This window comes from Primulina huaijiensis, chromosome 9, assembly GCF_012295235.1.
Source record: "Primulina huaijiensis isolate GDHJ02 chromosome 9, ASM1229523v2, whole genome shotgun sequence".
Taxonomy (NCBI): Eukaryota; Viridiplantae; Streptophyta; class Magnoliopsida; order Lamiales; family Gesneriaceae; genus Primulina; species Primulina huaijiensis.
Window position 1 is genome coordinate 12,316,865 of NC_133314.1, and position 24,806 is coordinate 12,341,670.

The following is a 24,806-nucleotide window of genomic DNA, read 5'->3' on the forward strand; positions in this document are numbered from 1 at the left end:
TTTAGCTGAGTGAAAAACAAAAAAAAAAAACCAAAATGACTATTCATCAAAGCTACAATGGAAAGAGAACTGAAAATAACTTGAACAAAATCAAGAAGTATCAGTAAAATCAGTTCCAAATTCTTACCACCGTTAACATCAATTTAACTGTAATGACTAAATAACCAAGATTTATTAGCGTCAATAGCGAAAACGAATTAAAAATTTCTGTTTGGGCCACCAGAAAATTCAGCATGACCTCCACGTAAATAGAACATCCCGATAAAATCAAAATAATATAACTACATACTGGAAAATAAAGTCCATCGATTCAAACATAAAACAAATCGCATGCAGAGCCGGCCAAGCTTGATCACTCCAAATAAAATCTATCAATCAAATATAACACCATACATACAAATACACCGGATATCTCCTCGACAAATGACTCAATATGTAGTTATTTGGTACTTACCAACAAAAATATCTGAAATGTCTCAACAGCGCAACAACAGCAATTCCCTAGAAATGAAGGATTTATACTTTTAAAACTTTGCAAATATTCCTTCATTGATATCAAACAATTGTGAAATGAAAAGGGACACAGAGAATTATGGAGGGAAGCATTTCATACTTAGTGTAGGACCGAGCGCTTGCCGCTTTACCAAAAGCTATAGCTGGTGGAAATGGTTCAACTCAAATCTTTTAAACCGCACAGCAGCTCAAGCACCACGTTTCGATCGCTCTACCAAGCAAGGACAATTATTGCACCCAGAAATCTCCCTCCCAATAGTTGCACTCCTTGCAATCAATGGGAATCAAACCCGTGACCTTGGCTCTGATACTGTTGTCACTTTGATTGTTGCACTCCCAAGAGCAGGTTGTCCACAAGTAGTATAATTCGGTGAGTCCGATATCGTATCCACAGGGAAGCTAAGGTAATTACAAGTGCACTACAATGTCTTTTTGTTTTGTTTTTGTTTTTGTTTCTTTTTAATTTTAATTGTTTGAATCTTTAATGGGTAAATTTTAATTGTTCCAATTTTAATTTAAGTAGTTGAGATTAAAGGATGCACTCTTGGTATTTTAATGAAGTTAACATTAACGAACAATATTGGAATCCACTTAATAAAATGGTTCCAATATATTAAATAATCATATTTATATTATGTTATAAATTATTATCTTATAAGTATATAATATATACCAAAACTTATAAATGTGGTCAAGTATTTATTGCGCTATATATATTTGTAAACACTAAATCAAGGTTCCCACTTTAAATGGTTGGTAAAACCAAACAAACATTTAAAAGGTACCAATAAATTAATACTATTATATATTCATATATAATAAATCTAGGCATCCACTTTAAATGGTTGGTAATATCAAACTAACATTTAAATGGTTCCAAAAATTTAGTGTAACATATAGCAACAATAAATCAAAACTCCCACTTATAAGTAGGGTATAAAAATGCTTAAAGAAATAAATATAACATAAACAATAAATAATGATTAAATAATATAAAACATAGATTCTTACCTTTTAATAACCTTATTATCATGCCAAGAGTTTCACCTTATCATCTCAACTTTAGGAAGTTAGCTATTCATTATTCAAAGTGTAAAACTTTGAATATGAAATTAACATGCTAATTGTATTTAAATGAAGAAATAAAGGAAAAATATAGAGAGAAATATTATGAACTCAAAGGTTTGTTCATAGAATGAGGGATATCTCAATACATTACAATGCACCCCTATTTATAGCCAAATTTGGGGAGACAACCACAAATAAAATATTATTTTTTTACACATAAGTCTTCATTGGTGTTCCAAGATATTATATTATATTACACATCACTTTTGAAAATCTTCTTCTCCGAATTTGCTTCTTCACATAAAAAGAAACATGTGGATAATTGAGTTGTCTAGTTGTGGTATTTTTTTCAAACCATTTGACCAAGTAATTTGAGAGATATGGTCAAAATACTAGAGCATGGTAAAACTGCCACTCCTTTGGTAACTTTATTTGTTGCTTAATTTTATCCCAATTGTGAGAGGATTTTTATCTCATGCTTGTCAACAATATTGTAGATATTATAATCAACTTTCTACAGGTCCAAGAATCATCTTAATCCCATTTGCAACGCCAAGTTTATTCTTGTTTTATCGAACCTGTAAAAAATAGTAAAAACTTGTAATTACACAACAACTTATATTTTATACAATTTATTATAAAACATATAATATTTAAACATTTAATAAAACAAAAACTATATATTTATATTATAAAACATTTAATTAATGTACAATTTTTATGTTTATCACACCTCCCAACCAGCTTATTGCTAGTCCCTAGCAATTTAAGCGTTAATAGCAATACAAAACATATTGATTAATTTAAATAGAAATGTAATCAAAACTATCTAAGTGTTTAAATTAAATTTGAAAACTGTCAAAGTTATATCAAGATCATCATAATTATAATTTATGAAATAATTTGAGATGATCAATTCAAAGCTTATTTCAGGTAGTTAAATGTACACGGCCTTCAGAAATTCCTAGTAAGAGTCTCAACTCCATATCCTCACAGGTTAATAAATGTTTCAATTTATGGCAACGATTTCTCTCATGGAGTTGGAATACAGATAAATGCTCAGAAAAATGGTTTACAGAATGCAGACAGACAAACGAGCCAAACTAATCAAAAGATAGAAAATCCATTGATTCAAAATCTAGTTGTTCTTATTATATATTTTTTCCTGATCTTTTTTTTTTTTTTTTTTCATAACATCATGGAATCAGACTAAGTTTATGCTTCTTGACCACATATTTATTTAATTTGTACAATAAATTTCTCTCTTTCTTTTTTTTTTTTTTATGAGAGATAAATGGGTCGTAGCATATAACTTAAAAATTACATAGATCTTCAACATCTTTCTTTTTTTTTTTTTTTTCTCTTTTTTTTTCTTCAGGAAATATCATTTTTTTTTCAAAATAAGAACTCAAGATCTAAACAATAGATAGCCTCTCTCATGATCAATAAAGGCTCGAAAGCTGTTTTCTCAGTCCTCTCCACTCACTCACAAAATATGTGTGAGTTTAAAATTTTAGGCACTCTTATAAGGTATATCTTGGGCCATATACTTTAATACCTGATTTTATCACAATGGTTAATCACTAAAAAAAGAATTCATAAATCATATTTTTATATTGATCAGAATATTAAAATTGACATTTTTTCAAATAAAAATTTAAACATCCTTAAATAGATTAATACATGTTCTAATTTAAACCTTTCAAACATGTAATGTATGATATTTTTGCAAAAATTACTAAGATACAAACAATAAACATGGTTTTATTTTAAAATAATATATTTTTTTAAATATATATATTTTTTATTTTTTTTTATTATTTTCTTTTTATATTTTTTTTATAAGTTTGTTCTCCCCCCAATCAGAATATGACATTGTCCCTAATGTCAAAATAACTATTAATAAAGAGTACATAATGAAAGAGATATCACCTGGAATTTTATTGAAGATAACAAACTGAAACAAACGCAAACCAATCCACGACTTTTGAATCAATGATCCAACTTCCTTTTCTTATTGCTTGATTGCGACCAATTGATCTTTGTTATCATCGGATCAGGCTTATGAACAAAAGCTTCCAAATCATCAATTAATTGGTCGGCAGTCAAAGCACAGATGAGCATCCGTCGTGAATTTTCTGAAATGAAATTCTGTTCCACAGCTTTATCAAGAAATGTCAACAAATTGTCATAATAATTATTGATATTCAACAAGCCCACAGGTTTATTATAGATATTAAGTTGTGCCCAAGAAACAGTGTGAAAATTTTATTCTAATATACCAAAACCACCTGGTAGTGCGATAAAAGCATCAGAATTTTCAATCATTTTTGTGATTCTTTCATACATAGAAGAAACTTTTAATTCCTCACCAATCGTAACACCTGTAATATTTCCTTCAGCTAAATCTGTAAGAATAATACCCAAAACCTGACTATCTCCAAGATGAGCAGATGTTGAAACAGATCTCATTAACCCAATATTACCTCCCCCATATACCAAGTGAATTTTTCTCTCAGCCAATATCTTTCCAAGATTATTTGCTGCTTCTACAAACACTTCATTTTTTCCAGGACCCGACCTACAAAATACACAAATATTTTTCAATGTTGGTGCAGAGGATCTAGCCATGTTTTTACTTTCTTTTTGGTCTGCGAAAATAGAAAGAAAGATGAGAGATTTTATAGGGGTTATATGTTATCATAACAAAACTATGGGTCACAGTTGTAAACAGAATAAACAGTAAAAAAAATAATAACACACATGCATATAAACAGTAGTGTGATTGTGGCTCACAATTTTCCTCTGGTTTTACGTCCAGAAACGGCTTCAACGCCTTCTATGAGTCGAGGATATGCTTCCCATCCAATTTTCTTATAAATTGGCAAACAAGGTCTTTTTTAGTCGGATTCCCAAGACTATGACGCTCATCTTGGAATTGTTTCCATAAACGGAGAAGTTCAATATGCACATGTCCACTAGAATGCGTCTCAAGAGTCAATAAGATGTTATCTAAAGACTCCTTACTCAGCCCATTCTTAATGAAACCAATTTTATCTTCTCTGTTATTGGAAACACATCCCAAAGATCTGCATCGTTTGTCACAAGTCCATCTTGCACACTTATGACAAACCCCTAAACTTTTGGCCCTTCGTTTTTTCGCATAAGTGCTTTTTCCTAATCCAGGCAAATACCGAATGAGCAATGATTGTGGAACTTCTCCTCCTAATCGGACCTTAGCTTCTATTACAAGACGAATATCTTCTGGAATTCCTTTTTGCATTAGCAATCTCAATCTTTCACACCTTCCTGCATAAATTTTTCTTAGAACATTTTCAGAAACAGAGGGAAAATATTTACAAATTTTTGAGAGAATTTCATCCATTTTGAAAAGAAAAGAAATGATTTTTTTTTATTTTTGTATCAGCAATTATGGGAAACTGATTAAACCGACTATGAGAGTCACGGAGTACCGTTATCCGCCATTTAACCGGGAAAATAAAAAGATTAAGGAAACCTGAAATAAAAACAAACAAAATTAAATGCAACACAAAAAAAATCAAGGATCGGAAAGGGAAATAAACTCTTCTTGAAAAATTTCATTTTCTAAAAATGGTTTAAGCCTTTGTCCATTTACTTTAAAAACATCACCATTTTTAGGATTTTCAATATCCACAGCTCCATAAGTATACACATGCTTTACAACATATGGGCCTGTCCATCTTGATCGTAATTTTCCTGGGAATATGTGAAGTCGAGAATTATAAAGCAAAACTTTTTTACCAATCTCAAAAGATTTTCTAAGAATTGTTTTATCATGAAATGATTTGATTTTTGCTTTATAAATCCTTGAATTCTCATACGCGTCATTTCTGAGTTCATCAAGTTCATTAAGTTGCAATTTACGCAATTTGTTGGCATCATCCATGCTTGAATTTAAAGTTTTGATCGCCCAATAAGCTTTATGTTCCAATTCCACAGGCAAATGACAATGTTTTCCGTAAACCAACCTATAGGGAGACATATTCAATGATGTTTTAAAAGCTGTTCGATATGCCCAAAGTGCATCATTAAGTCGCAGAGACCAATCTTTTCTATTTGAGTTAACAGTTTTTTCCAAAATTTGCTTTATCTCCCTATTAGCTAATTCAACTTGTCCATTTGTTTGAGGATGATAAGGAGTAGTTACTTTGTGAGTAATACCATATTTTTTCATTAATGAAGCAAATGGTTTATTAACAAAGTGAGTTCCCCCATCACTTATCATGGCTCGAGGAATTCCAAATCTACTAAAAATATTTTCTTTTAAAAATTTGATGACGATTTTATGATCATTTGTTCGACATGGAATTGCCTCTATCCATTTGGAAACATAATCAACTGCAACTAAAATATACAAGTATCCAAACGACGGTGGAAAAGGTCCCATAAAATCTATTCCCCAACAATCAAAGATTTCAATTTCAATAATAGGATTCAAAGGCATCATGTTTCTTTTTGAAATCGCACCCAATTTTTGACAATTTTCACAGATCTTGCAGATTTCGTGGGTGTCTTTAAACAAAGTGGGCCAATAAAATCCACACTGCAAGATTTTTGCAGCTGTTTTCTTTGAAGAAAAATGTCCTCCGCATGCTTCTGAATGACAAAATTTAATGACACTACTTACCTCATTGTCGGGTATGCAACGTCGAAAAATTTGATCCGGACAATACTTGAACAGATACGGATCATCCCAATAAAAGTTTTTTACCTCATTCAAAAATTTTCTTTTATCTTGAGAACTCCATTGCGGTGGCATTTTTCCTGTCACAAGAAAATTTACTATGTTAGCAAACCAAGGTGTAGTAGTAACTGAAAATAGATGTTCATCAGGAAAATTATCGTTAATTGGTGTCATTTCACAAGATGATCCTGTTACTAGTCTCGATAAATGATCGGCTACGACATTCTCGGTTCCTTTTTTATCTTTGATCACAATGTCAAATTCTTGGAGCAACAAAATCCATCGTATCAGTCGTGGCTTTGCATCCTGTTTGGTCAACAAATATCTAATAGCAGAATGATCAGTAAACACGATAGTTGTTGATCCAATCAAATAAGAACGAAATTTATCTAATGCAAATATTACAGCAAGTAGTTCTTTTTCAGTTGTGGAGTAATTCATTTGAGCATTGTTTAAAGTTCTACTTGCATAATATATCACATAAGGCTTACCGTTTCTTCTTTGACCCAATACTGCACCGACTGCATAATCACTCGCATCGCACATGATTTCAAATGGTAAAGACCAATCAGGAGGTTGCATGATAGGAGCTGATGTTAAATGTCGAATGATTTTATCAAAAGCATTTTGACATTCTTGAGTCCACTCAAATGCACTGTCTTTTGTTAAGAGGTTACAAATGGGTTTAGAGATTAAACTAAAGTCCTTTATAAACCTCCTATAAAATCCAGCATGTCCCAAAAATGAGCGAATTTCTTTAATGGTTTTTGGAGGGGGTAAATTGGCAATGACATCAACTTTTGCTTTATCAACTTCAATTCCATGAGATGACACGACATGTCCCAAAACAATTCCAGAAGTAATCATGTAATGACATTTTTCCCAATTTAAAATAAGACCTTTTTCCTCGCATCTTTTTAAAACTTTTTCCAAATTTTCAAGACAATTATCAAATGTATTCCCAAAGACAGTTAAATCATCCATGAAAATTTCCAAACAATTTTCAACCATGTCGCAAAAAATGCTTAGCATACATCTTTGAAATGTTGCTGGGGCATTGCATAATCCAAATGGCATCCTTCTAAATGAAAATGTTCCAAAAGGACATGTGAATGTAGTTTTATCTTGATCTTCTACTGCAATGGAAATTTGATAATAACCTGAATATCCATCAAGAAAACAGTAGTATGGATGACCTGCTACTCTTTCTAAAATTTGATTCAAAGATGGTAATGGAAAATTATCTTTTCTAGTGACGTCATTTAATTTTCTATAATCAATACACATCCGCCAACTAGATGGGACTCGACTTGTTAACAATTCACCTTTTTCATTTTTTATCACTGTGATGCCAGATTTTTTCGGAACTACTTGTGTTGGGCTTACCCACTTACTATCAAAAATAGGGTAGATAATCCCAACATCAAGTAGTTTGAGAACTTCAGTTTTCACAACATCTTTCATGTGTGGATTTAATCTCCTTTGTGGTTGTTGAGATGTTTTTGCATTTTCTTCTAAGTGAATTTTGTGAGTGCAAATTAGTTGTTGAGATGTTTTTGCATTTTCTTCTAAGTGAATTTTGTGAGTGCAAATTAGTGGATTAATGCCCTTGAGATCTTTTAGTGTCCAACCAATTGCATTTTTATGTCTTTTAAGCATATCAACTAATTTACCTTCTTCATCACTTGCTAGTTTGGAAGAAATTACCACCGGATATGTTTCATCTTCTCCAAGAAATGCATACTTCAATTCTTCTGGCAAGGGTTTTAACTCCAATATGGGTGGTTCGTCTTTGTTCTCATATTTTGCATCAAATTCTTTCTCTGATCCTGGTAACGAGTGATACCTGATAAAATCATCAAGATCAATTTCAATATTTTCTTTAACAGTTTCAATTGAACAAATATCTAATTGATCACGAGTACTCCCTTCTTGAATGTTTTCTTCCACAAGAGTTTCAATAAGATTTTCATCTTCACTTTCATCTCCTTTGTCATGTGGTTGCTTACAAAGATTAAACACATTAAGCTCCAAGGTCATGTTACCAAATGACAACTTCATTATTCCATTCCTGCAATTTATAAGAGCATTAGAAGTTGCTAAAAATGGACGACCTAAAATTACAGGAATTGCATTACAAGCTTCGATAGGTTGTGTATCTAAAACTATGAAATCGACAGGATATACAAAGTTATCAACTTGGACCAACACGTCTTCTACCATACCTCTTGGCACTTTAACAGATCTATCAGCAAGTAAAAGTGTTACCGAAGTAGGTTTTAACTCGCCTAGATTGAGTTCTTGATAAACTGAATATGGAAGTAAATTCACACTAGCTCCAAGGTCAAGCAAGGCTTTTTTAATCTTTCGTTCTCCAATAATACAAGAAATAGTAGGACAACCAGGGTCTTTGTATTTCAAAGCATTATTATTTTGAATGATTGCACTTACTTGTTCGGCTAAAAATGCTTTCTTTTTCACATTCAATTTTCTTTTCACAGTGCACAAGTCTTTCAAAAATTTGGCATATGATGGTACCTGTTTTATTGCATCTAATAAAGGAATATTAACTTTTACTTGTTTAAAAATATCATATATATCAGAATTCAAATTTGATTTTTTTGTATTTTTCAATGCATGAGGGAATGGTGGTGACACTGTCTGTTGAACCTCCTCTTCGCAAGTTATGGGTTCCACTTCCTTACCCTTTGGAGTTGATTTATCATCATCTTCACAAGGTTCAAGAATGGATTTTTCCACAACCTTACCACTTCGAAGGGTAATAACAGATTTTACCTGATCCATCGGTTGAGTTCCAGAAGTTCCAGTTTGTGAATGATGATCCTTGGGATTAGGCAGAGGTTGTGAAGGAAATTTACCTTTTTCATGAACATTAAGTGCAGATGCAAATTTAGCAAGAGTATCTTTCAAATCTGTCATGGTTTGAGCAGTTTGAGTATTGATAGACTCTTGCTTTGCAATGAAAGAATTCAATATATCTTCCAAATTCCTTTTAGGTGGAGGAACATAAGGTGCATAATTTTGAAAATTTTGTTGATTTTGGAAATGTGGTTGTGAAAATTGTGCAGCATTATCATTCCTCCAACTAAAATTTGGATGATTTCGCCAACCTGGATTGTAATTTTGAGAAAATGGTTCAAAATTTGGCCTTTTGAAATTGTTCAAAACATTGGCTTGTTCATGGAGACATTCTTTAAAAGAGGGCAAAGTGGGACAATCTTTTGTAGAATGATCACTTGTATCACAGATGTGACACGCAACTTCTTGAACATATTTTAATTGACCATTCTTTTTCAATTCAAGTGCTTCAACTTTTCTTACAAAAGAGGTAAATCTAGCTTGCAGATCATGTTCATTTTTGAGGGTATACATACCTCCACCAGATGTGGGAGATTGAATCTTGTTTGATGGTTCGATTGTACCTATAGTGTCCCAATTTTTAGCATTTTCAGCTAATGAATCAAGATACTCAATTGCCTCGTTTGGATCTTTATCTTCAAATGTTCCATTACACATAAATTCAACCATTTGCCTATCTTTAGGTGTTAAGCCTTCATAAAATTGAAAAACAACTCTCCAGATTTTAAAACCATGATGTGGACAAAGATTAAGCAATTCTTTATATCTATCCCAACACTGATAAAAAGTTTCTCCTTTTTTTTTGAGGGAAAGTGATGATTTGCCTTTTGAAAGAATTTGTTCTATGAGATGGAAAAAACTTTTTCAAAAATTGTTGTTGCAATTCATCCCAAGTTCGAATGGATCCCGATCTAAGATTTTGTAGCCAAGTTTTAGCTTTATCTTTTAAAGAAAAAGGAAAAAGCTTAAGTCGAATGGTGTTCATGCTACAATTTAGATCATTATATGTGTTGCACACTTCTTCAAATTCTCGTAAATGCATGTATGGATTTTCAGAATCTAAGCCATGAAAGTTGGGTAAAAGTTGGATAATACCAGGCTTAAAATTGAAATGAGATGCATCAGGGAGAAAAACTAGACATGAAGGTGCACTAGTACGTGTAGGATTCATGTGATCTCTAAGTGTTCTTCGTCTATCATGATCATGTTGAGATTGAATTTCATCTTCATTTTCTTGGATGGGTTCTTCCGCCATGTTTTGTGAAAATAAAGGGTTATTTCGAATGAGTCGACCACTAAGTGTACGTGACCAAATAATGCTCATGCAAATGCAAATGCAAAAGAATAAAAACACACAAAAGCAATAAAAATTCAAATAAAGAAAAATAAACTATAAACAAAATTAAATAGACTTGAAATTAAATTATACTTCCCCGGCAACGGCGCCAAAAACTTGTTGTCACTTTGATTGTTGCACTCCCAAGAGCAGGTTGTCCACAAGTAGTATAATTCGGTGAGTCCGATATCGTATCCACAGGGAAGCTAAGGTAATTACAAGTCCACTACAATGTCTTTTTGTTTTGTTTTTGTTTTTGTTTCTTTTTAATTTTAATTGTTTGAATCTTTAATGGGTAAATTTTAATTGTTCAAATTTTAATTTAAGTAGTTGAGATTAAAGGATCCACTCTTGGTATTTTAATAAAGTTAACATTAACGAACAATATTGAAATCCACTTAATAAAATGGTTCCAATATATTAAATAATCATATTTATATTATGTTATAAATTATTATCTTATAAGTATATAATATATACCAAAACTTATAAATGTGGTCAAGTATTTATTGTGCTATATATATTTGTAAACACTAAATCAAGGTTCCCACTTTAAATGGTTGGTAAAACCAAACAAACATTTAAATGGTACCAATAAATTAATACTATGATATATTCATATATAATAAATCAAGGAATCCAAGTTAAATGGTTGGTAAAACCAAACTAACATTTAAATGGTTCCAAAAATTTAATATTATAATATATTTATATATAATAAATCAAGGCATCCACTTTAAATGGTTGGTAATACCAAACTAACATTTAAATGGTTCCAAAAATTTAGTGCAACATATAGCAACAATAAATCAAAATTCTCACTTATAAGTAGGGTATAAAAATGCTTAAAGAAATAAATATAACATAAACAATAAATAATGATTAAATAATATAAAACATAGATTCTTACCTTTTAACAACCTTATTATCATGCCAAGAGTTTCACCTTATCATCTCAATTTTAGGAAGTTAGCTATTAATTATTCAAAGTGTAAAACTTTGAATATGAAATTAACATTCTAATTGTATTTAAATGAAGAAATAAAGGAAAATTATAGAGAGAAATATTATGAACTCAAAGGTTTGTTCATAGAATGAGGGATATCTCCATACATTACAATACACCCCTATTTATAGCCAAATTTGGGGAGACAACCACAAATAAAATATTAATTTTTTACACATAAGTCTTCATTGGTGTTCCAAGATATTATATTATATTACACATCACTTTTGAAAATCTTCTTCTTCGAATTTGCTTCTTCACATAAAAAGAAACACGTGGATAATTGAGTTGTCTAGTTGTGGTATTTTTTTCAAACCATTTGACCAAGTAATTTGAGAGATATGGTCAAAATACTAGAGTATGGTAAAACTACCACTCCTTTGGTAACTTTATTTGTTGCTTAATTTGATCCCAATTGTGAGAGGATTTTTATCTCATGCTTGTCAACAATATTGTAGATATTATAATCAACTTTGTACAGGTCCAAGAATCATCTTAATCTCATTTGCAACGTCAAGTTTATTCTTGTTTTATCGAACCTGTAAAAAATAGTAAAAACTTGTAATTACACAACAACTTATATTTTATACAATTTATTATAAAAAATATAATATTTAAACATTTAATAAAACAAAAACTATATATTTATATTAAAAAACATTTAATTAATGTACAATTTTTATGTTTATCAGATACCAATTGTAGGACCGAGCACTTGTCGCTTTACCAAAAGCTATAGCAGGTGGTAATGGTGCAACTCAAATCTTTTAAACCGCAGAGCAGCTCAAGTACCACGTTTCGATCGCTCTACCAATCAAAGGACAATTATTGCATCCAAAACCTACTCATAAATATGATGTTGTATACATTCTGCCAACTCATAAAGCACCTCATCGATTTTTTCCAGAGTGTACTCCGATTTTGTGAACTGTGAACACACACACAAATTAGGTTACTAAAAAAAACAATCATTACTGAATTTGCGAAATGTTAAAATCTATAATGTAATTATTTTAAAGAAGCAATATAATATTACTATTGATTGTAGTGAATCTCTATCGATATTTGCAATTTCTTCAATAATTTGTCTCATAAATCTCATCTCATAATAACCACATTGTTTGCATATGGTTGCCAAGGAGCCTATGGTAATTAGAAACAAATTGTTAATTAAAAATATAAGTATTAAACATGATGTTAAACATAATTACACATACCTTTACCACTTCCCACAAAGCATTTTTTCCGCCTTTCCTTCCCTTGTTTGAATTAAACAATCTCAAGGCCCTTCATACATTAATAATAATTGATATATAAGTTTTTTATTGACTAAATTAAATTCTTAATAAAAAAAGAATATTAACTCACATTTCCCACTACATATTTCTAGTCCTCATCGCGAATGCGATGATATAAGGAATCCAACAAATAAATAACCTCCTTGTAAGGTTCAATGACAGTAAGAATCCAATGAAAAATATGCACAAACGCATAATCAGTGCATAAAATTTAATAATTTGTTGAAATGAAGCAACTGAAAGTGATATTGCAATTCTTACCCAAACGACATTACACAGTACAAAAACTAATTGATCCACTAATGCACCACTAAGCCTATCTGCTAAAACACTTGCATTTTGGATTAACCTTTCAAGCTTATTTATTTTTTCCTGTGTATTTTTTGACACATATGGAATGCTATGTGGATTAACAAATTTGAATTTCTCCATCTTTTTATCTTTCAACAGTTTTTTGTAAAGATGCCTGCCATTGCAAACTGATACGATCGGTTATGGGGTGAAAGAGTGTTTAGAAAGGGGGGTTTGAATAAACACTAAAAATTTTCATAGCCTTTTCGAATATTGAGTCAGTTTGGTGATAAACTGAAACTCGAGAACCTTGTCAGTCGATATCAATCAGTTAAACAAAAATAGTACGGAAATAAACTGACTAATAGATAGAATAAAAATGAAATAAGAACACAAGATTTTATGGATGTTCGGAGATTTCAGATACTCCTACTTCACCCCTTCTTTCATGAAGATATGATATTCACTAAAAGACTTTGATCAATACAAACAGTTGTACAGACACACTTCAGTCTTGGACTTAACAATGCCAAACTGAAACTCTTAGTTACAAAACGATTTACAGTACTCAGCTGGACTGAAATAACTTAGCACGGCTGATTACATCAATATCAGTTTGTACTTGTAAGCACGAAGTATAGACTTTAAGTGCTATGAATGTATACAATAAGTGTGAGCAAAGATTTCAGCAGAGTAACAGTTTAGTTGTTCAAGAGTCGAGAGATCAGAGATTGGATTCAAAATGTTCGATATTCAGTATGTTCTCAGCTGCTCTTTCTCTGATATTTATAGGCTTTGTCTCCAATGGTAATATTGAATGCGATTTGAAACTTTCTATCCGTTTTTTGCCGCGTCAACGTTTATCTGACAGTCATACACTGTAGCATTTCTGAAATGCAGCATTCCTGCTGTTCTTTGTACAATCTGTCGGAGGTTGAGTTACGTCCTTTTCACTGATGACATGTACAGCTGAAAGATTAGCTGATAGACCATAGCTGATAAGCTCACAACTGATGTAGCAACTGATCAGTTTATGGGCAACCGATGGTTTGCATATATTAGATCAGTTACTATCAGTTTTCTTGAAGTTCAATCTATTAAATGCTCAATTTGTCAAAATTTCGAAATTCAGTTTCCAACAATTTCTCGTTTTTTGGTGTTCAACAAAACTTAGAAAATATGAATTGATCAACTGAACTCATTGTAGATAAAATAATCTTTTATTGACAACTCTTTCAATGTACAAATTCGTACAAAGAATGAAAGAATAATAGAATCTTCTAACTGTCTAAAATAATTTTCAAAATTTTCCAAATATGTCAACCTTTAACTGATCTTCTATTTCTTAGATCTTTTCTCAGACGATCTTTGATCAGTTGGTTGACTGGGTCTCTTTGTAGATAGCCTCTGCTGATCTTGTTCTTGTTCTTCCCCTTTTTCGTCAAACGCCTCAACCTTTTGGGATATGATACGAACTTCTGTGTTGATATTTGAAACAGCATTCATCAGAAGTTCTTGAATTAAATCCATTCTTTTTGTTACAACATTTTACAGGTAATCAATGCGTTGATTGAACATGGCTTGAGTTTGGAAATGAGCTTCAGTTGATGTTTAGTCTTTCCGTATTTGATACATTTTGAAGAATTGGTTCGTAATATCCATTGTGATTTGTTGAAGACTTTTGCACATATTCTCCTTGATGGAATCAATTTTCATAAAATGCGCTAGTTGTGTTGATTGGATGTCAGAAATGGAAGTCATCATACTGGCGAGGTCAGTTTGAATGGCTTGAATTTCATCGAATAAAGATTCAGTTGCCATTGTTATATCAGGGGACTTGACTCAAGAGATTTCTGGTTCTTGCTCCCTGTTATCTCGGTTATAGATCACCAAGGCCCTGTCAGTTGTGTCAGTTTCAGTACTAACCATTTCTGGAACATCTTCTGATATGGCTTCCTGCTGAAGCTATGGAGCAGAAGAGATATTTGAATCAGCAGTGGTGCTTGAAGGCTCTTCAGACTCTGTGATAATTGCCTGTTCAGTCGTGGCAGTCGGCTGAACTGGCTCTTCAACTGGTTGCAAAATTGTAAGTTTAGTTGATTCTTCAGTTGGCTCCTAAGCTGATACAGTGGTTGGTATTTCAGTTGGTTGAACAACTGAACCTGTGAATGGCTCTTCAGCTGGCACCTCTTCAGTTAGTACCAGGTGCAGCTTAGCCTCTTTAGTTGTTGCTAGAACTACCTGTTCAGTCATGATGGTTGACTGAACTGGCTTTTCAACTTGATTCAAAATAGCCTTTGCGGCTGGTTGTTCAGTTGCGCTGGGTTCTTCAACTGCTTCTGTAGATAAAATAGTATACTGAATATCATTGGCAAGTGATTGAATAACTTCATCGATATTGGCCAATGATAGCTCAGCATTCGTGTAAGTTGAAGATGTAGAACCCGTAATTTAGACTACGTATAAGCCATGCATAATTCTAGTATTTAAATTAAAATGATTTTTATTGCATGAGTATTTAAATTCTCTTCTTTAAATTTATTTATTTTATTCAGTAGTTTAAATGTTATCTTTTCAGTTCATTAAGTGAGGCTGGACTGGAGTTGAAGTTTTGAGATAAAATTTAATATTAAGAAAATATTCCCAGAATTTATTTTAGCTAACTAGTAAGTTAATTTAAGTTAAAAGGAGGTTTAAGGAATTATTTAAGTAACTTGAGGTAAGTAGAAAATAAGTTTATTTAGGTTCCATAATTAATGGGTTAATTCACTAAATAGTTAAGGCTCTAAAGGTTTAAAATACACTAACTAAACAATATTTCCCCTCCATTTAATTGTTCAATTTTTGGCCACCCCTTAGATGATCAAACAATTCCTTGACAACTCACCACCTTTGACCCTTCCCTTGTTATTTATTAGAAGGATAATCCTTTCATTTTGATCACCATTTAATTAATAATCAACCTACATCTAGCCATGTTGAATCGGTCATTGGCACCCATCTATTCCTCCAAAAATCATTTTTGATATCAACCATTTCAAATTCAAAAGAGAGGTAGACTTGGTATTGCCATCCCTCTTATATTGCAACCCCTTCCCCTCACTCTCCTAACCATCATTCCTCTCCCCCATCACCAAAACTTTGAGAGCTATTCGGTGTAAAAACGTGAGCCTCATAGCAAGAAATAGGAAAGAAAACCGAGAAAGAAAATAAGGTAGCAAAGCGCTCCGGCTCCTCCGCGCCGCATCGTTGCGTTTCGTTCGTTTTCTTTTCAAAGGGAAATTAGGCATGTTTATATTTTTCCTTGCTCTTCAATCAAGTCATATTAACATTTTTAAACATTATATGATCATCATTTCCATGGCATAACCGAAATATATCAAGAACTTTGAAAATAAAAGATGCAGATTTTCGGTCTTCTTTGTGCTCCTCACGGTTCACTTGTTTTTGGTGTTTCAGGTGGATGGCTCGTGTCCAGGCTCCCAAGACTGCTCCTATGCATGTACTAGGACATGTTAGGAACACATTTGTCCATTGGTTCTAGCTCTATACCCACTGGAATCCAGAAATGACAGCAACTTCCCCATGAGTGTCATATTGTGTTCGGTTTTCTGTCATTTTGCTGTCAAGGGGAAGTGTCTGATCTTGGCTGCCCTAGGGGCCTATAGCCATGGTTAGAACACCTCCCTAGCGTGTCTAAGGCGTGACCAAGTCACCTTTTTGAGGCTTGGTCCATGGTTGCATCGGTTTTTAAATCAAAACACAAGAACAGCCCCTTCCCCTTTCGGCCCTTCTCATTTTACAGCAAGTGTGTTTCGGGTATTGTGGAATGGTGTGGATCTTGGTTGGCCTATGGCCCTTAGCCACAGTTCACACCCTACCTCTGGATGTCTAGATCATGCCATGGCGAACCAAATGGCCACTGGAATGGTCCATGACAGCAAAAACCACAGCAACATCCCACGCGCAGAATTAGTGCTCAGTTGGGACGCATGATTTGTTTCTGGTGTGATGCGAATTGTGGCTGGCCTAGGGCCCTTATCCATGGTTCAAATCATTCCCTAGGATGTTGGTAAGAGGTTTTGGTCAATGGTTCAAGCCCCAATGGCCATTAGCCTCGCAAACGACGCAAGGAAACCAAAGCACAGCTGCTGTATTTTTGTGACAGCAACTTGCTGCGGCGGTTTAGTGGCTCGTTCGAGTTCTTGGTTGGCTTTTAGCCTATGGACTTGGACTGGACAGTGCCTCATCAAGTTGGTAAGGTCATGTTTTTGGTCGTTCGTGATTCGGATCATTTTAGAAGTCATACGAGAATTTACGGTGCGATGTGCCAAATTGACTCTCGAAAGAGCGTTTCATGTTTTGGCCTCCATTCCCCAAAATTTCAGCTCTTACCATTTTAGGAGCATTATTTCATCATTTTAAGTGTATTTTAATCATGAATAAATGATGGTTCGGTTGGCACGGATTCATGATTAAATACGAAGTAGTTGGGCATAATTGTCTCGTTTTTGGATTCAATTACGAAGTTTGGTCAAGAAAATCATTTGCATATTTTTCATTTTAAATTTAAGCCGCAGCGAGCCTGGGAGCGATCCAACCCAATCAGTAAAATTATTCAGGATATTTAATTATGTTATTTAATTATATTACGTGCAAAATATTCATTTTGAGATTTATGCGATATTTCTTGTGGTCACTTTACTATCATGGGATCATTACTTCACCCGGTCAGTTCAGTTTGTACCACCCAGTATACTGTGGTATTAGTCTGATCAGACGATTATTATTTCACCCGGTCGTCAGTTACCGGTCCCGGTCGTCAGTTACCGGTCAGTTCAGTTCAGTTCAGTTCAGGGACCACTTGCGTAAACCATAATCTCACCAGAAAATTATTACATGCTATTTCATTACAGGGCTCCAAGGACCAAACATTTTCACTATGATTTTTAGTTCAGTTATGCACGTATTATAATTAATCATGACACGATATTTTACGTTATGCCTCATGACACGATATTTTCACTTGCATGCGATTTTATTATTTATTTACGATATATGCATGCTGAGTCTTTAGACTCACTAGACTTGATTGTTGTAGGTGCTGATGTTGTCGGGGCCGAGGGCGGGGACCAGTGAGCTAGCTTGAGTCGGCAGTAGTGGAACCCGAGGATCTCATTTACAGCACTTGCCGTTTTTATGCTCAAACATTTTTATCAGTTGTGGGATTAATTTACTTGTTATTTTGTGAGCAATAATTTCTTCCGCTGCTATTTTTAAACATTAAACCTGATTCATAAGTTTATTTCGTGAATGAGGCATTTTAATTATTTTAAAAAGAAAATTTTTAATTTTCCGAAAATTTTCAAACACGAAATTTTCGGGCCATTATAGAAGATCTGCATTTGAAGTTGGAGTAGCTAAAGGAGAAGATTCAGCTTCTTTGGAAGGAGGAGCAGCTGCTGGTTGAATTGTTGCAGCAACTGGTTCCTTTGATTGCTCTTGCGGTTGAACTGATTGTTCAGCTTGCTTTTCTGATGAACGATCGTGAGAACATTCTGGAATAGTCAGTTCTTGATCCAGTTCTCACTGTTTACGCGTCCAGTTGATCATGAACTGCTTTGTCATTAAAGGCAGTTGGACTTGTGGGATCATAGTTTTGGCATAGCTGAACAATCATTTGACTTAACTTCTTTGCACATACTTGATCAAAGAAGTACTTCTTCCTTTGCAAAGCTTGAACAACTGTAGCCGTTTTGACCATCTTCAGGACTATAGTTTTCAGGTCAATAAATTTCTTAAAAACTGATTTCTTCTCTAGTTGCCGAGCAAACACTTCAGTCCTAAACCTGACCCATTCGTCATAAGCCTTAAGCTTATTCTCAGAAAACTCATTGATCTCGTTCCAAATTAGATCAATATGAGTTTGAATCACATTTGTGGGTCTGGGCTCTTCAATCATTTTGGCCTTTCCCTTTGAGTCAGTCAGAGCATGAGGAATACTCAGCCCTGAACTAGTTGCATCAATCCTTTCTCTAATCACTATCCCTTTAGGTCTTGTAAATGGTAAAGAAGTTCGGCCAGAAATAGTGATCAGTGGAGCTTGAACTTCAGCAGTTTTCTGCTTATGATCAGATTCGATGATTGTCTTCCTTTGTTGTGCAGCAGGAGGAAGTAATTGAACCTCAGTTGTAGATACAACTGGTAAAGCTCTCAAAAGAGTAGCCTCGATTGGCTATTCAGCTCTAGATTGCAGCAGCCTTTCTGTTGGGATGTTGCTAATAGCAGCTATTGGTTTGGTCTTGAGCGTTCTGGGCTTCTTGGAGATTTTGGGAGGATAAGTCTTCTCAGAGTCAATGTCACTGACAATCAGTCTGCGTTTGAATGTCTTCTTTGCTTTCTTGACTAATTTGGGAACCTCCTGTGTCCCAATCTCCTTTTTCATTTTCATGAATTGTTGAGGAGAGATGTCCAGCTTCATCTTCTGTAACTGAACACTCTTGGCATTGAAGATCTTGAATTTGGATAATATCTTAGAGGAGTCACCCACCAAATCCTTGCTTTTAATCAAACAACTGAGCTGCAGTTCAAATCCCTTCAATTGTTTTGAAGACTAAAACATGTTCTTCATAAGGTTGAAGATAATACCTTTCCATTGTAATCTTCTTCAAGTCATGATAGCAGTAATGACTTGAAATTTCTCCAATGTAAGAGCAGCAAAGGATCCTGCTTTGGCTAGTATCCCTTTGGCCAAGATATCAGCCAGTAGCTGGATTTCCGGTTTCAACTCCTTCTTGGGATCGAAAACTTTAATTTTCCGTCCTTCAGCAGAGAGTTGAGTCTGCATTTCCTCAACATCGGAAGTTTTCACCTCAGAGATATCAGTAGGCAGCTGAAAGAGGTTGTTGAATGAGTCTTCATCGATGATCATCAGCTGATTGTTGATGGTGGTGGTTATGTTACCATTAGCAGAGATGATTCCATTTGCATAAAGCTCTGATATCACTTGATAGGATCGGTTAAGGAGTGAAAGATTGTTTAGAAGGTGGGGTTGAATAAACACTAACAATTTTCACAGCCTTTTCGAATATTGATTCAGTTTGGTGATAAACTGAAACTCGAAAATCTTGTTAGTCGATATCAATCAGTTAACAAAAAATAGTGCGGAAATAAACTGACTAATAGATAGAAAAAACTGAAATAAGAACACAAGATTTTATGGATGTTCGGAGATTTCAAGCACTCCTACGTCACCCTTTCTATCACGAAGATATGATATTCACTAAAAGACTTTGATCAATACAAACAGTTGTACAGACCACTTCAGTCTTGGACTTAACAATGTCAAACTGAAACTCTTAGTTACAAAACGATTTACAGTACTAAGCTAGACTAAAATAACTTAGCACGACTGATTACAACAATATCTGTTTGTGCCTGTAAGCTCGAAGTATAGCCTTTAAGTGCTATGAATATATACAATAAGAGTGAGCAAAGATTTCAACAGAGTAACAGTTTAGTTGTTCAAGAGTCGAGAAATCAGAGATTGGATTCAAAATGTTCAATATTCAATATGTTCTCAGCTGCTCTTTCTCTGATATTTTTATATGCTTTGCCTCCAACAGTAATATTGAATGCGATTTAAAACTTTATATCCGTTGTTTGCCACGTAAACATTTATCTAATAGCTTACACTGTAGTATTTCTGAAATGCGGCGTTCCTGTTGTTCTTTATACAATATGTCGGTGGTTGAGCTACGTCCTTTTCTGTAGAGGCCTAAAAATCCTTACTTGAAAATTTGCGGAAAATTTAAATTTTTTTCTTTTAAAATAAATGGTGTGCCTCATTCATACCAAAAACTGATAAAATATTTAACGTTCAAAACAGCAGCAGAAGAAATTATTATTTGCCAAAATAATAAGTTAAAGTATTCAATAACTAATAAAATATTTGAGCATCAAAATGGCAAGTGCTGAAACTGAGGTACTCGGGTGCCACTACTGCCGACTCGAGCTAGCTCACTGGTCCCCGCCCTCGATCGCGACATCATCAGTACCTACAACAATCAAGTCTAGTGAGTCTAAAGACTCAACATGCATATATCGTAAATAACGAGTAAATATAGTAAAATTGCATGGGAGTAAAATTTCATGTCATGAGGCATATCGTAAAATGTCGTGTCATGATTAATTATAATATGTGCATAGCTGAACTGAAAATCATAGTGAAACTGTTTGCTCCTTGGAGCCCTGTACTGAAATAGCATATAATAATTTTCTGTGAGATTATGGTCTACGCAAGTGGTCCCTGAACTGAACTGAACTGAACTGAGCTGACCGATACTGGTGACCGGACCGATACTGGGGATCGGATTTACGTCTGATCAGACTACTGCCACAGTACTGGGTGAAACAACTGAACTGACCGGTAACTGGTGACCGGGCCGATACTGGGGACCGGACTTAAGCATGATAGTAAAGTGACCACAAGCAATATCGCATAAATCTCAAAATTTGTATTTTTGCCCGTAATATAATTAAATAACTGAATTAAATATCCTGTACCCATTTTACTGCTTGGATTGGATCGCTCCCAGGCTCGCTGCAACCTAAATATGCCATGAAAATATGCAATAGATTTATGGGACCAAACTATACAATAACCTTCTAAAATGTGACAATTGCGCCTACCGACTTCGTATTAAATCATGACTCCGAGCCAACCCGAACCAACACTGAACCATCATGTAGTCATGATTAAAATACGTCTAAAATGATCAAATAATGCTCCTAAAATGGTGAGGGCCGAAATCTAGGCGAATGGAGGCCAAAACATGAAACGCTCTTTCGAGAGTCAATTTGGCATATCGCACCGTAAATTCTCGTACGACCTCAAAAATGATCCGAATCATGAACGGTCAAAAACATGACCTTTCTAACTCGATGAGGCACTGTCCAGTCCAAGGCCATGGGCTAAAAGCCAACTGAGAACTCGAACGAGCCACTGAACCGTCACAGCAAGTGGCTGTCCAAAAATACAGCAACTGTGCTTTGGTTTCCTTGCGTCGTTTGCAAGGCTAATGGCCATTGGGGCTTGAACCACCGACCAGAACCTCTTACCAACATACCAAGGAATGATTCGAACCATGGCTAAGGGTCCTAGGCCAGCCACAATTCTCATCACACCAGAAACTCGCCGAAACTCTCACCCGAGAAGCACCCTTGCGTGCGTGGGGTGTACCACTTCGTTTGTTGTCTCGTGTCGTTCCAGTGGCCATTTGATTGACCATGGCACGATCTAGACATCTAGGGGCATGGTATGAACCGTGGCTAAGGGCCATAGGCCAACCAAGATCCACACCATTCCACAAAATTGAAACAACACATGCTGTCAAAACGAAGGGGCCGAGAAGGGGAGGGGCTGTTCTTGCGTTTGATTTAAAAACCGATGCACCATGGACCAAGCCACCAAAATGGCGACTTAGCCACGTCTTATACATGCTAGGGAAGTGATCCAACCATGGCTATAAGCCCTTAGGGCAGCCAAGATCAGATTCATTTCCCTTTGACAGCAACATGAAAAAATCGAAACTCAATATGGCAAGAATGGGAAGCTGCTGTCATTTCTTGTTTCCAGTGGGTGTGGGGCTCGAATGAATGGACCAAAGTGATCCTAATACATCCTATTACATGTCTATAAGTCGCCTTGGGAGCCTGGAATCGAACCATCCACCTGTACTCACAAAAACAAGCAAACCGTGAAGCATAGAGTGAAGGCAACAAAAATCTGCACTACCTTTTTGAAAATGATTCATCAATATTTCGGTTTTTACATGAAAGGATGATCATGAAACATCAAAATGATGATAGTATGACTTGATTGAAGAGTCAAGGAAGGATATATGCATGCCTGGTTTCGTTTGAAAGAAAAACGAAAAGAAGAGACGATCCGGCGCGGAGGAGGTGGAGCGCTTTCTATTCTACCTTGCTAGCTCGATTTCTTTCTTGCCTCTAGCTATGGTGCTCACATTTTTTTGACACTGGAATGGCTCTGGTTTTCGGTGATGAGGGGTGGAGAATGATGATTAGGGGAGTGAGGGAGCTGGTTGCAAGATATAGGGAACCAAAATCAAGACTAAGTCTACCTCTATTTGAAATTTGAATTGTTGGTTGATATCAAATATTTGTTGGGTGATTCTAGAATGGGGTGGCCGAAATCCTCATGTTTTCTAGACTAGGACAATGCTCACTAATTAATTAATTAAGGTGGATAAAGAATTAAAAAGATTATTATGCTAACTCAACAAAGAATGGTCCAAAGGGTGATGAGTTGGCAATGACTAGTCTAGATACTAAGGGGCCGAAAATTCACTAATATATGGAGGGGAAATGTTGATTATTTACTAAATTTATAACCCTTAAAAGCCTTACCTATCCTTTAAATAATTTAGTGAACTAACCCCTTAATTAAGGAAATTAAATGAATTTATTTTCTACTCACCTCAAGTAACTTAAATAATTCCTTAAACTCCCTTTTAACTTAAGTGAACTTACTTGCTAGCTAAAATAAATTCTGGAAATGTTTCTTGAATCTTAAATTTTATCTCTAAACTCCAACTCCAGTCCGGCCTCACTGAAATAACTGAAATGATAAAAATCAAACTGCTGCATGAAATAATTAACTTAAGGAAAAATCATTTAAATACTCAGGAAATAAAATCATTTAAAATACTAGAATTATGCATGGCTTATACGTAGTCTAAGTTACGGGTTCTACATTTTCACTGATGACGTGACAGCTGAAAGATCAACTGATAGGCCATAGCTAATAATCTCACAACTGATGTTGCAACTGATCAGTTTCCAACTGATAAGTCAGTTGACTGCGTAGTTCAGTCAGCTGGTCCTGTTGCCTTTGATTATCTTTGCATTAATCTTTAGTTTATGAACAACCGATAGTTTGCATATATTATATCAGTTACTATCAGTCTTCTTGAAGTTCAATCTATTAAATGCTCAGTTTGTCAAACTTCCAAAATTCAGTTTCCAACACAAACATAGTTAGCATACTAAACAATAATGTGAACAAGACAGAATGGTGGCACATAATATTCTATTATAACAAATAAGATTCCGGGTTTATTATAATGGGAGTAAAACAAAATTTTGGAAAAATAATTTGCTGATATAACTGAAATCAAATCACTTACTACATGTAGCCAACTTTACAATTGGCCGAAATTGGCTCCAAATGATACAAAGGTTTCTCTGTATCTTCAAGTAGCTTATTGAATTAGGTTGGATTCCCAGCATAATTATCATATGCAGCATGTACCATATCTATTGGTTCCTCATCAAAAGATTTTTGTCCATCTTGCCCCTACTCGATCAGAAGCATTCATTGAGTTCCCTTTCGTAGATCTTTCCCCATGCCATATCCATGTATGATATGTCAAATCTATACCAATAGAATACATATGTGCCCTTATAGTTTCTACATTTTTCTTCTTTAGATTACAACATTTTGCACATGGGCAAGATATTGTGTCAGGATCGTTTGCATTTTTCATTGCAAATTGCAAGGAAGACTCTACTCCAAACTAATATTCACGTGGTAGTCTATTATTTGACATCCATTCTTTGCATATTCTTGGTAAAACTAATCAACAAACAATGAGCCAACACCTT

At 34.4% G+C, this 24,806-nt stretch overlaps 1 long non-coding RNA gene across 1 annotated transcript; it reads right to left on the minus strand.

The window, feature by feature from the left end:
• Positions 1-285: 285 nt before the first annotated feature.
• LOC140985240 (uncharacterized) lies at positions 286-24,381 on the minus strand. Its single transcript, XR_012176732.1, has 4 exons — positions 24,329-24,381; positions 12,566-13,293; positions 12,371-12,457; positions 286-501 (listed from the first exon to the last, which is right to left on the minus strand). It is a non-coding gene; the product is annotated as an uncharacterized lncRNA (long non-coding RNA).
• Between the last annotated feature and the right edge of the window lie 425 nt (positions 24,382-24,806).